Raw genomic sequence first — 14389 nt, 5'->3', positions numbered from 1 at the left:
GACGTGACCACATGAGGTGACGCACAAATCTGTCAGCACGTAGGCGCCACAGTGAATGAGTGCACGTTTCGTCTTAGAAGTACTGTACTAGTATGTGTGGTATTGTTTGCACACAAGCACACTGGGATGCGTCGTAACTCAGAGCAGCTGCGTGTAGTTTTCTATTTTCTCAAGTCTCATTTCTTTACGCCCGGGATTGAATTAATAAGAGTTTAAAAAAGGAGAAAAGAAGGAAATCAAAGCTGCATAAGGGTTTGATTACCCGTCGGGACAGTGTGTTCCCTGTTTTTTTTTTCTTTGCGATTGTCAAAATGATATCCTTAAAACGCCAAGTGTAGACGGATAGAACACGGTCCCTTGATGTCCCGCACTCACACTGTGCTTCAATAATGTCAAGTGTTATCACAACACCATTGTATTATATGCAACTGACTTTGTAGCTTTTGTAGTCCTTATTTTGTGCACGGAGACAGTTACCAATAATGACTGCAACGATTGCATTAATTACTCGACACATACGGGTTGTGCGCCTGAGCACGCACACAAGCCAAACATGATCAAACGTGATCTTGCGGATTTGTATATATCAGAATCAGAATCAGAAATACTTTAATAATCCCCGAGGGGAAATTAAGATTTTCAGCAATATCCCATTTAAGAGCAGACAAACATTACAGGGAGACAGAACAGGATCGCTGACGGGTCTGCCAACTTCCGGCGGCCCTTACAAAAAAGGTGAGAAACAGGTAAACGCTGGAAAAAAAAATCAGTTTAAGCCTGGGCCCCTGGAGAGAGGGGGTCCAGACTGAGGCCAAGGGAAAAAACTCATAGCCATAGCACACATAAACATGTGTGTAAGAGGGAAACATCAAAGAACACAAAGGACATTAAAAGATTATATATTATATATTTGTATATACCTGTATATCTACCTTGTCTGTAGGCACATGTGTTATGTGAGCAAGTTTTAATGTTGTAAATTTGATGTTTTATGTGTTGTTTACTGTTTTTAATGTAACCTTGCTGCTGCCCTCTTAGCCAGGTCTCCCTTGGAAAAGAGATCTTTGATCTCAATGGGATTCTACCTCGTTAAATAAAGGCTAAATAAATAAAAAAAAAAAAGTATATATTTGTGCCCAGCGCTCATTTCCTCACAAGGCCAGGATATATGTGTCAGATGGTCGCTCTTTACAGGCAGAAGATGGGAAATGCCTAATAAAACAGACAATAGAAGATATGGATTGTTGTGTGTGTGGGAAGAGGGGATTCAGAATGGCATCTGAAAGCGTTTTATTGTTTTGTTTTGCTACCGAGTGGTAACTTCTTGTTGGTAAAGTGAATGCTGAAGAGGGTTTTTGATTGTTGTTTGTATTGTAAAAATGTTACACTGTTATAATTGACTAGGAATTCAAAACGTTTAACACTATTATTTTACAGTAAAACGCTTCAAATTTACTGTAACATTACAACAACTGACTGTAAAAATAATAAAAGTTACCTTTATATTTCACAGTATTTAATTATCCATCCATCCATTTTCTACCGCTTGTCCCTTTCGGGTTGCGGGGGGTGCTGGAGCCTCTCTCAGCTGCATTCGGGCGGAAGGCGGGTTTACACCCTGGACAAGTCGCCACCTCATCACAGGGCCAACACAAATAGACAGACAACATTCACACTCTAGGGCCGATCCTATCCCCAGGTGCATGTTTTTAGAGGTGGGAGGAAGCCGGAGTACCCGGAGGGAACCCACGCAGAGAACATGCAAATGCCTCACAGAAAGATCCTGAGCCTGGGATTGAACGTATTGTGAGGCACATGCACTAACCCCTGGGCCACCGTGCTGCCGATATCACAGCAAATGACTCTAAATTCCAATTAATTTCCTCTTCAGGGGTTCCGTAACTTATACATTGCACACTCTTGTACAGTAGGTGGCGATATGCTGTTGAACCGAGAAAGGAGAACAAGAACAATGGGGGAAAACAAGGTTTTAAAAAAGCATTTTGCTCATTGCCTGGGCAGTTAATAGCTAAAAAAATGAACCGTGGAACTGAATATTCCTATTTCCACTACTTGTAATGGGACCAAATCAGCATGTGTTGTATCTTAGCTAGAGACATATTTACAAACACAGCATCATCCAGTAAGGCGTCTTTGTTAATCCCGCAGCGCTGAGTCAGTCTGCTGTTCCTCCCTCTCTATCCAAACAAAGCCACGTTTGCAGAAGAAATTGGGCCAATAAATCAAAAGTGTAAGCGACACCATGCAGCAACACGCCTGTGTTTCCCTGTCCTGTTGACCCCGCCGCCCCATTAAGGAGCCATGATGGTGCATTGAAGAAGGGAAGCAGCGCAACCGCAAGCCCTTCCTCCTCCTCCTTTGCTACACAGCACCTTTCCCACACATTGTCGGGGTTCACCTCTGACTTTTGACCCCAGTGAAGAGGGGGAAGGGTGATTTTGGAGAAGGCGGATGGGGGGAGTGGGAGAGGGGACCACCCAGCCTGAGCTGTTAAGGCCTCCCCCCCGCCCCTGAGGAGAAGATGGCAGAGGGATGTGGTGCTTGGTTTGGAGGGAGTAGCATTAAGGCGGGTTAGGGAAAGGGAAGAAGATCAAAGATTGGGGTGGCTGGGGGAAGGAAAGGGGGAAAGGGAGGTTTTGGGGGGTCATTTTGGGCTAAAGGTATCAGCAGTGAGGCGGTGAAAACGCAACATCTACAATCAGATCGCTCTCTCAGTCCCTCCTGAGGCTGAGGAGCTTTAAGTGATAACATGAATCCATGAGTGAAGAGGAGTGATTAAGTGTCAGATTCTGTTGTAAATCTCTCTTTATCACCCACTCCCAAACTCCCCCAAAGTAAAGGGTCCTATAGGACATTATTTGGCAGGCAGGAAGCCTATAAGCTCAGATAGAGCTAGTGAGCTGACACTTTTTTTTGTTAAGCTACAGAGCACGAGCAGGCTGCGTCAACAACGTCTCTATCTTCCAGCACTCTTGTTTCAACTCTGACCCGGATTTGAGAGGTGCTAAACATTTATTTGCTTTTAACGGCTTTATGGCCTGCAAGTGACCAATTATTTCCACTCTGGTTTTTTTTGTGTTTTTTTAAAATACTGTAAAAAAAAATTATAAAAATAAAGTAAAAAATACGAAAAACCTCAAAAAAGTCTAATGCAGACCAGTCGTCGAGAGATGTATACATATACATATACATATTTTGGTACCGGTACCAAAATTATTTCGATACGTTTCGGTACTTTTCAGTACTTTTCTAAATAAAGGGGACCACAAAAAAATTGCATTATTGGTTTTATTTTAACAAACAATCTTAGGGTACATTAAACATCTGTTTCTTATTGCAAGTTTGTCCTTGAATAAAATAGTGAACATACAAGACAACTTGTCTTTTATTAGTAAGTAAGCAAACAAAGGCTCCTAATTTAGTCTGCTGACATATTCAGTAACATATTGCGTCATTTATCATTCTATTATTTTGTCAACATTATTAAGGACAAGTGGTAGAAAATGAATTATTAATCTATTTGTTCATTTACTGTTTATATCTGCTTACTTTCTCTTTTAACATGTTCTATCTACACTTCTGTTAAAATGTAATAATCACTTATTCTTCTGTTGTTTGATACTTTACATTAGTTTTGGATGATACCACAAATTTGGGTATCAATCCGATACCAAGTAGTTACAGGATCATACATTGGTCATATTCAAAGTCCTCATGGGTCCAGGGACATATTTCCTGAGTTTATAAACATAATATAATAAAAAAAACAAAAACAAAAGAAGATGTGATAAAATATAAAAATATCGACGTAATCATAGTAGTACCGACTAGATACGCTACTGTACTTGGTATCATTACAGTGGATGTTAGGTGTAGATCCACCAATGGCGTTTGTTTACATTTTGACGTCGGTGAGCTACGGTGTGTAGTGAAACATGTTTAGCTATTCCTCGTCCTGCAGGGATGATACTTGTAAGAAACTTACTTTATTTGTCACCATGGAGGCGAGGATTTGTGATTTAGAAGTAGCTAAAACACTGCAGACTGCGGCTGAACTTTAGCCTCTAGCTAGCCATGTCTTAAAGCACCTTTTCCTGAGGGCGTTTCAGTGTTATAACTTCATCTTTATTGTTAAAATACGTTTGTTCTCCCTTTTCTGTCTACACACTGTGTCTGTTTGTAAATACTCCGTGATTGTGCACTGCGGAACATGCTCGTCTGCTCGTAAACCAGCAATGACACGACGTGACGACCGACGACAGTGGTGTGGGGGTTGGTGGACCGGTACTTTTCAGAGGCGGTATAGTACCCAATATGATTAATTAGTATCGCGGTACTATACTAATATAATAATATAGTACCGTACAACACTAATGCAAACTAACAGGTGGAGCTTCTCCATGTGCTTTTCTTCCTGTCACTCACACACACTTTAGCCATGATTTACTAAGATCCAAATAAGTGCTATATCGCATGTGCGAAGATGAACATTTTAGTGGTCTATTAGTGGGCGTGTTGCAGCTGATCTATTAAGAATGTGTGTACACTGCAAAAAGTCAGTGTTCAAAAACAAGAAAAAAAAATACAAATAATTAGGGGTATTTTATTTGAACAAAGCAAAATTATCTGCCAATAGAACAAGAAAATTCAGCTTGTCAAGACTTTCCAAAACAAGTAAAATTAGCTAACCTCAATGAACCCAAAAATACCTTAAAATAAGTATATTCTCACTAATAACAAGTGCACTTTTCTTGGTAGAAAAAAAAAAAAAGAGACCTTTTTGCTCAATATGTTGAAAAATATTCTTAAATTAAGTAAATGCTAGTGCCATTATCTTGACATAATGATATGCGCTCGGCATCATGATTTTTTTTTTCATGCTTGAAATAAGAAATTATTACTTTAAAAAAGTAGTTTTATACTTGTGAGTGTTGATGACACAGCTTTGCATCAGTTGATATTCTAGCTTCAAGCATGTTTTACTCAATATAGGTCATCAAATCTCAGCAACAAGCTGTAATATCTTACTGAGATCATTTAGGACCAAAACCCTTAAAACAAGTAAAACACTCTAACATAAAATCTGCTTAGTGAGAAGAATTATCTTATCAGACAGAAAATAAGCAAATATCACCCTTATTTGAGATATTTAATCTTACTTAGATTTCAGTTTTTGCAGTGTACAATTGAAAAGTGCAAAAGTGGTGCAGATCGCCTTATTTTAAATGAGATTTTTGCGTACATCCCTGATGTCACCATGGACACACTCATTTTCCTCCACGTTTATGGCATCATATGGTCCAAACTGTGGCGTTCTGTCAAATTGTTGACATGCAGCATACATATATACGTATGTGCCAAGTTTTTTAGGCTACACTGGGGTTGTACGGTATACTGGTGCTAATAAAGTACTGTGGTATTAATTAATTAAAAAAGGTATACTGCCTTTGAAAAAAAAAAAAAAAAAGTTTTGTCCCATCGCGGTGACAACACATACAAGCCGCGACGTGTGTTAAGTCAACACACGCACCACCACACGCACACGGTAATTGAAAGCAGAAAAAGTGTGGAGAAAAAAGTGGGGGAATGGACGCATTTTGGCTTTAAAACATAACAATAAAGGGTCAAACTATAAACACTAAAGCGCCGCTTGAAGAACAAGGCTAATCGCTAACGAGCGGCTAACGTCTCCTGGTAGTGTTTTAGCTACTTCTAAATGACTAATCCTCGCCTCAAAGACGACAAATAAACTATGTTCATTACAAGTATCATCCCTGCAGGACGAGGAATAGCTAAACATGCTTCACTACACACCGTAGGAGGATACAATAGCTAAACGCTAACCGCAAGCTAGCCCTTCTGAATGTAAACAAAAGGGTGGGTCGACACAGATCGATTGCGCCAATATCAAGTACAAGAGCCGTATTCAGTCGATACTGCAATGATTACATCAGTATACAGTCGCGATCAAAAGTTTACATACACTTGTAAAGAACACAATGTCATGGCTGTCTTGAGTTTCCAATCATTTCTACAACTCTTATTTTTTTGTAATAGAGTGATTGGAGCACATACTTGTTGGTCACAAAAAACATTCATGAAGTTTGGTTCTTTTATGAATTTATTATGGGTCTACTGAAAATGTGACCAATTCTGCTGGGTCAAAAGTATACATACAGCAATGTTAATATTTGGTTACATGTCCCTTGGCAAGTTTCACTGCAATAAGGCGCTTTTGGTAGCCATCCACAAGCTTCTGGTTGAATTTTTGACCACTCCTCTTGACAAAATTGGTGCAGTTCAGCTAAATTTGTTGGTTTTCTGACATGGACTTGTTTCTTCAGCATTACCACACGTTTAAGTCAGGACTTTGGGAAGGCCATTCTAAAACCTTCATTCTAGCCTGATTCAGCCATTCCTTTACCACTTTTGACGTGTGTTTGGGGCCATTGTCCTGTTGGAACACCCAACTGCGCCCACGACCCAACCTCCGGGCTGATGATTTTAGGTTGTCCTGAAGAATTTGGAGGTAATCCATTTACCCTGGATAACCTTATCTGGCTTAGTGTAGAAGGGGCCTAAGGAGCGTGATTGGTGTCGGCAGCAGGTAGGGCCACTAATCGATAAACAAGAGTGTGGTGTGTGTAGTCGGCGCCCTGAGCAACAAAGATGGTGAACCAAGGCAGAAATGAGCACTGAGAACCGAACAGAAACACCAAACTAAGAATAATAATAACAAACACAAACAAGACATGACCTGCTGTGACAGGTCATGACAACCGCAGGTTATTGCTTCCAAATACTGCAGTTTGTTTTTCTTATCTGCCTAATCAGTAATGTAACATGATACCCCTTTGTGAAAAGTACCCTGTACTCTATCGTCATTGGTTTGTGTCTGGAAACACTCGTGAGATCAAAGTATAACGGCGTAACCATCGGATGCCTTTTTCCCCCCAGGGCACAGGGACACGCGTCAAATGATCTGCTTCAGAAACGACACAACAAAAAGATCGGTTTTCTTCTCGATGTAGACAGGCGAAAAAAAACATAGTAAACATTCATACGAGGGTTGATGACGTAGCAAGACTTGAGCGACGTCCGAATTCCTAGGGGCGTATTTTCAACACTTCGCCATTGCGATAGATTCTAAAGGCCAAGGGCGAGGGGGGGAAGGGGTGAGATGGAGAATTCCGGTTGGGGCATAGTTTTGATGAATCACATTGTGAGTGCTAAATGATTATATTTGCATCTTCGCATCCTAGTATTGTGTGTGTTCCGATCATCAGCATATATTCTGCATAGACATGTTAAATTGATTGTGCTCCTTATTTTGCTCATTTAATAGACACAATCTGTCGTCTTGTATTCAGGGTAAACATGGGTTAACATGGAATATGTCCAATTTCAATACTTATGTTAAGGTAATGAAATAAATGAATGATAAATGGGTTATACTTGTATAGCGCTTTTCTACCTTCAAGGCACTCAAAGCGCTTTGACAGTATTTCCACATTCACCCATTCACACACACATTCACACACACATTCACATACTGTAGGTCTACAATGGCAATAAAAATATATGGACCTTCTACCATCCTAGTCACGTCCGTGGTGTCCTTGGGCAAGACACTTCACCCTTGCTCCTGATGGCTGCTGGTTAGCGCCTTGCATGGCAGCTCCCGCCATCAGTGTGTGAATGTGTGTGTGAATGGGTGAATGTGGAAATAATGTCAAAGCGCTTTGAGTACCTTGAAGGTAGAAAAGCGCTATACAAGTATAACCCATTTATCATTTATATTTAGATTTTTTATTTTATATTAAAACAATAGTAACAGTAAAACAGCGTCACAATAAGAAACGACATACAAAAATATAATTTTTTTTAAAATTATTGTAAAAAAACTCATATTGTGTTTGATGAGTGCAGAAGACAACAGATAACAGGCGGGAGGAACACGCCAACAAGGAGAGTGACAGTAGCAACAAAGGAGTGTGAACACAAAGACTTTTGGACATGGCTGGGCAAGAATGTGCCGGCAGGTAGTGCTGCAAAGGGGCCCGGGAAGCACAACACAATAGAAGTGCTCTGTGTGTGTGCGTGTGTGTATATTGGTTTACCTGCTCGATGCCTCAAAGAAAGCCGAAACAATGGCGGCCATTCACAAATGCACTGGAATGTATGTGTGTATGTCCACAGTGGCCACGCAGATAAGACGGGGGGCAATCTTTCAGTCTTCTGACGTTCTAAAAAAAAAGAGAGAAAGAGAACATTTAGTTGTGCAAAGCTGCTCGACTTGCTCTGTAATTACACTCCTGTCCAAGATGGCATTAATACAAGTTCTGGCACATAATTTAGAAACAGAGAGAGAACATGTCAATGAGGTCGTCATTATTTCATTTTTAGTTTTTCATTACATTTGACTTTTGTTGCTGTAAAAATCTGCACTGCAACCATACATTTTCCCCATTCTGTGATAAAGAAAAGTCTATCTTATCCTATTATATTTATATACAACATTTAGACACTTAGCTCGCGGCTGTTGATTAGAAGGCAGACGTGGATTGAATGATTGCACCTTTCTTTCAGCAAAACAGCACAAAGTAGAGGAGGAATCAAGGAACAGCAAAATAGTACAGACATAAGAGGAGCCTTTTTAAAAGGTTTTACTAAAGGTTATATTAAAAATATTTTAATAGAGCAAATAATTAAGAGACCTGTGTAAGTATGTATCATTGAGCATGCAAAACATGTGTAGGACAAAATGATACTGCTATTAAATGAATGCACGCTTTACTAATATCAATATATATACCAACATTTAGTGAAACGTTTAGTTGTCTTTCTTTTTAAAATGTCTTTTTCGCTAAACTATGTTTTAACATAGAGCACGTTCACATTTTTAGAAAGTATATATATATATATATATATATATATATATATATATATATATATATATATATATATATATATATATATATATATATATATATATATAAATATATTAGGGGTGTCAACGCATGTGATTATTCACAAAAAATATTGCATTAATCATGTATTAATCAACGCGGATAATCACCCAATTTATTTTGATCTTTCTTGCTCTTTTACCTGAAAGGCAGCGTGGGTTGTTATGCGGTCAGTGATCAGGTATATATCAGTGCAAATTATATATACATACACATATACATACATACATACATATATACATACACATATATATATATATATATATATATACATATATATATATACATACATACACATATATATACATACATATATATATATATACATATATATGTATATATACATATATATATGTATATATACATATATATGTGTATATACATATATGTATATATATACATATATATATATATGTATATATACATATATATATGTATATATACATATATATATGTATATATACATGTAAAGCGACTTTGGGTACTTAGAAAAGCGCTATATAAATCCCAGGTATTATTATTATTATATATGTATATATACATATATATATGTATATATACATATATATATATATATATATATATATATATATATATATATATATATATATATATATATATATATATATATATATATATATATATATATATATATACATACATACATACACACACACACACACACATACATACATATATATATATATATATACATATATACATATATATATATATATATATATATATATATATATATATATATATATATATATATATATATATATATATATATATACACACATATATATATTAGGGCTGCAACAACTAATCGATTAAATCGATTATCAAAATAGTTGGCGATTAATTTAGTCATCGATTCGTTGGATCTATGCTATGCGCATGCGCAGAGGCTTCTTTTTTAAATTTTTTATAAACCTTTATAAACTGCAACATTTACAAACAGCTGAGAAACAATAATCAAAATAAGTATGGTGGCAGTATGCTGTTTTCTTTCAATAAAATACTGGAAAGGATAGAAATGTAGTTTGTCTCTTTTATCCGATTATTAATCGATCAATCGAAGTAATAATCGACAGATTAATCGATTATCAAATTAATCGTTAGTTGCAGCCGTAGTATATATATGCTTGCTTGCTTGCTTGCTTAGGCGGTCCATCGTAGTCGAAGATGACGTAGCTTCCATTTTGTTGCTCTGGTCGGTGGCTATCGTTGCTGACGACGATGCCACTCCATATGACTATGAAGTCCGATCCTGGAACCACACGTCCTGCCACAGTGGGGACATGTCAGGCCTGGATCAGGGGGCTGGGATGGTTCTGGAACTGCATGGTGGTGTCTTCGCCTCCGCTGATCCCTCCGGTGTTGGTTCCGACACTCCTCCAGATACATGACCCCGTCATGGTATAGCGAGCGCCACAACGATCGATTGGCTGCAGCTGTCTCAAGTTCGTAGGGTTTGATGTTGCACCTCTTCAATATCCCTTTCAGTTGGTCTTTGTACCGCAGCTTTTGTCCTCCGGGCTTTCTGCTGGCTGAAAGGAGCTGACCATAAAGCATCTGACGAGGCAAACGGTGTCCTGGCATCCGGATGGTGTGACCAACCCACCGGAGTTGTCGCTGTGCCAGGGTGGCCTCTATGCTCATGGACTCAGTGCGCTGTAAGATGTCCGTATGAGGAACTCGATCCTGCCATGTGATGCCAAGAATGCGTTGGAGACATCTGATGTTAAATGCATCAAGGCAGCGGATGTGTCTGCGGTATATTGTCCAGGCTTCTGACCCATACAGCAGAGTTGAAACACACACCGCCCTGTAGACAGACACTTTCGTTGAGGTTCGAAGGTGGTTGTTTTCAAACACCCGGGAGCGCAGTCTTCCAAAGGCAGAGGAGGCTGAGTTGATACGAGCCTGGATGTCATCATCGATCTGGCATGTTGGGGTCAGAGTACTGCCGAGGTAGCAAAATTGCTCAACGAGTTTGAGGGGTGTGCCGCTGATGGTAAAGACAGGGGGTGTAGGGGATGGGGACCTCTCCTGGATGAGAACCTCTGTTTTCTGGATGTTGATCACCAGACCTAGTGAGCGGTAGACTGATGACATGGTGTCTAGTGCATGCTGCATGGCATCAGGAGTGTGGGCGAGGAGTGCGCAGTCGTCTGCATATTGCAGCTCCTGGATGTTGGTGCCTGACATCTTCGTCTTTGCCTGTAGGCGCCGGATGTTGAATAGGCTCCCATCCAGGCGAAACTCGATGGAGACACCACTATCCTTTGTGATGGACTGGCGGAATAGGAGTGTGGCTGCTGCCAGGAAGAGATTGAAGATCGCTGGGGCCAGTACACACCCCTGCTTCACCCCTACTTTCACTGGGAAAGAGGGGGACTGTTCACTGCCTACAAGTACACAGGCCTGCATACCATCGTGAAACTGTTTTAGGATGCTGAGAAACTTGGGGGGGACACCAAACTTCCTGAGGATGCTCCAGAGCAAATCACGGTCAACTGTGTCAAAGGCCTTGGTGAGGTCAATAAAGGTAATATAGAGGTCCTTGTTTTGTTCCCTGCATTTCTCCTGGATTTGACGGGCAGCGAAGATCATGTCTAGTGTACTTCGGTTCTTTCTGAAGCCACACTGTGTCTCTGGGAGGATGCCCTCTGTTAGAAATGAAAGGCGAGAAAGCATAATTTTCGCAAGTACCTTGCCGGCCACTGAGAGAAGGGAGATACCACGACTGTTTCCACAAGATGATTTATCTCCTTTCTTCTTGTAGATGGTGACAATGTTGCTGTCTTTCCATTCTTGAGGCAGGGCCTCCCTGTGCCAGATGGCTAGTATGAAATGAAACAGCTTCCGCTTCAGTAGATAGCCTCCCTTCTTCAGTATCTCAGCCGGAATTCCGTCAGGGCCAGGGCTCTTGTTGTTTTTGAGGCTCCTGATTGCAGTAAGGACCTCACTGAACATGGGGGGATCATCAAGGAAGGGAGAAGGCGGGAGATCTGGGAGTGCATAGAGCACTGATGGATCAGAGGGGTTTATTTTATTGAGCAGTGAGTCGAAGTGCTCAGCCCAACGCTCAAGAATTTGTTGTTTATCCTTGAATAACACGTGTCCGTCTGCGGATCTTACTGGAGCGATGCTTCGCTTTTGTGGGCCATAGATGGATTTTGCAGCAGCGTAGAATGCGTAGGTATTATTAGCATCTGCATATCCCTGGATCTCCTGGGCTTTTTTGAGCCACCACTCATTTTCCATGAACCGCAGTTGTTTCTGTGTCTCAGCTCTGGTTGTTTTATAATGGTGGAGGAGTGATGGAGAGTGAGGGTTGGAGAGCAGGGCAGCATGGGCTTTGAGCTTGGCGTCCAGCAGCTCCTGTATTTCTACCGAGCTGTTGTCAAACCAGTCTTGATGGTGCTTCTGAGTAAAGCCGATGGTTTCAGAGGCAGCTTGATGTAATGTTGACCTCAGTTTTGCCCACTCACTGTCCATGTCACAGGTGGTACCGTAATCCTCCAAGGTGGAAAGCCCCGCAGCTAGCTTGCTGCGGTAGTGAGATGTACACTCTGGAGAATCCAGGGCCCTGCAGTTCAGTCGCTTTCTTGGCTGCTGTTTCTTGTGCGGGGGTCGGATTTTCATCCTCAGCTTGGATCTGATCAGCCGGTGGTCAGTCCAGCATTCAGCCCCACGTAAGGCCCTGGTTACGCAGACGTCTTGTCGATCTTGTTGTCGTGTAATTATATAGTCCAGCAGGTGCCAATGTTTGGACCGTGGGTGCATCCAAGATGTTATGTATTTCTTTTTTAACTGAAAAATTGTGTTAGTGATGAGAAGTTGGTGCTCAGAGCACAGAGAGAGGAGTCGAATGCCGTTGTTGTTTATTTTCCCAGATCCATGAGGCCCGATTGTTTTAGTCCAGAGCTGGGCATCTGTGCCAACTCGGGCATTGAAGTCACCCATGAGGACAAGCTTATCGGACTTAGGGACTCTGGATAGGGCAGCCGCAAGAGACTCGTAGAAGGCATCTTTGATGTTACTATCAGCATCCAGGGTAGGGGCATACGCACTGAGTAGCGTAGCAAACCGGCCTTTCACCAGGGGGATACGCCAGGTCATGAGCCGCTCACTGATGCCTTGGGGGGACTCTGGGATGTTATTGAGTAATTTGCTTTTTACAGCAAAGCCAACTCCATGGAGCCTACGTTCGCCTTCCGGGAGACCCTTCCAGAAGAAGGTGTAGCCTTCACCGACTTCTGTCAGGGAGTCTTCACCCGACAACCGAGTTTCGCTGAGTGCTGCGATGTCGACATTGTATCTCTTGAGCTCATGTGCAATGAGCGCCGTCCGTCTATGAGGTCTCTCCGTCCCATCCTGCGTGTCGAGGAGGGTGCGGACGTTCCAGGTAGCCAGGTGTATAGTCATATGCTTTCCTTTGTTATGTTTTCGACCGCAGTAGGGGATGCCTTGGTGGCTGCGGTTTGCCACCCAGGTGTGAGGAACAGACAATTTTTGGGTCACCTTTTCCAGACCCTTCCCCAATTTGGGGTGAGCAGTGCGGACCCTAAATAGGGCTGCTCAGTCGCATGGGCAGCTGCCGAAGGAAGATCATGTTCCTGATCCCAATCTTCACAACGACCATCACACCCATGCCGCCTCTGTGCAGGATTCAAGCTAGGAGCTCCCAGTCACATCCTTGACCTGCCCCCGTCGCTTTATCCTGTCGCCAGAGGACTTTTCGGAAGAAGCTGAAGCCTGCGCAAAGAGTGTATTTGTGTGAGGGATGGTGCGCGCAGTTCCTTCCCCCACAATCTTGGCCACACCCACCATATTCCAGTGGCACGAGAAAAACTTGAGACGACCTTCAGGTGAGTGCAGTTGCAGGGGACTGCCAGAGATCCGGTCTGCTGGAAACCTGCCCATGTGTGTGTCCCCGGAGCACAGATTTTTCATTTGGGGTTTACTCCCGTAGCCATACTGCCTCCCGGTTTTACCCACATGGCTGTGGGGTGCCTTCAGCACATTGCTTTTCTGTCAGGGTGTGCTCCCTTAGCCTTTGCCTAAATAAGCTGACCCACAAGGCAATGGGGCTATTTACCCATAGTTGGGGCAGGGTTGACGGGCGTCAGGGCGTGTTCCACACAAAGGTGGGCCTATACGCCACGTCTCTGGGGCCCACTGCTGCTCCGAGATCCCCTTCAGTTTAGTTCGGGGTCTGCAAAGACCCTTATCCGTGTGTGGCCACGAGGAGGCACTGAAGGAGTCTTGGTGGTGGAGAGGCTTTGTACCAGCAGGAGGAGACTTACACACTCGGCTCCTCTTTTCACCCCCCGAAGGGGGCTAGCTGGCGGCGGTAGCTGTAAGCAGAGAGTAGCAAGCAGAAAGCA

The 14389-nt window shown here is 41.9% G+C and overlaps 1 protein-coding gene across 1 annotated transcript in view; it reads right to left on the bottom strand.

The window, feature by feature from the left end:
* rab4b (RAB4B, member RAS oncogene family) overlaps positions 1-14389 on the bottom strand; it is an 89957-nt gene that overhangs the window by 58262 nt on the left and 17306 nt on the right. Inside the window, exon 2 of the mRNA XM_062060104.1 lies at positions 8142-8267. The gene's annotated coding sequence lies outside the window, so the exon portion shown is untranslated. The remainder of the gene's footprint in view (positions 1-8141; positions 8268-14389) is intronic.

Source organism: Entelurus aequoreus, linkage group LG10 (genome assembly GCF_033978785.1).
Source record: "Entelurus aequoreus isolate RoL-2023_Sb linkage group LG10, RoL_Eaeq_v1.1, whole genome shotgun sequence".
Classification (NCBI taxonomy): Eukaryota; Metazoa; Chordata; class Actinopteri; order Syngnathiformes; family Syngnathidae; genus Entelurus; species Entelurus aequoreus.
The sequence above is the reverse complement of the archived record's forward strand: the minus strand, read 5'-3'. Positions and strand labels throughout refer to the sequence as shown.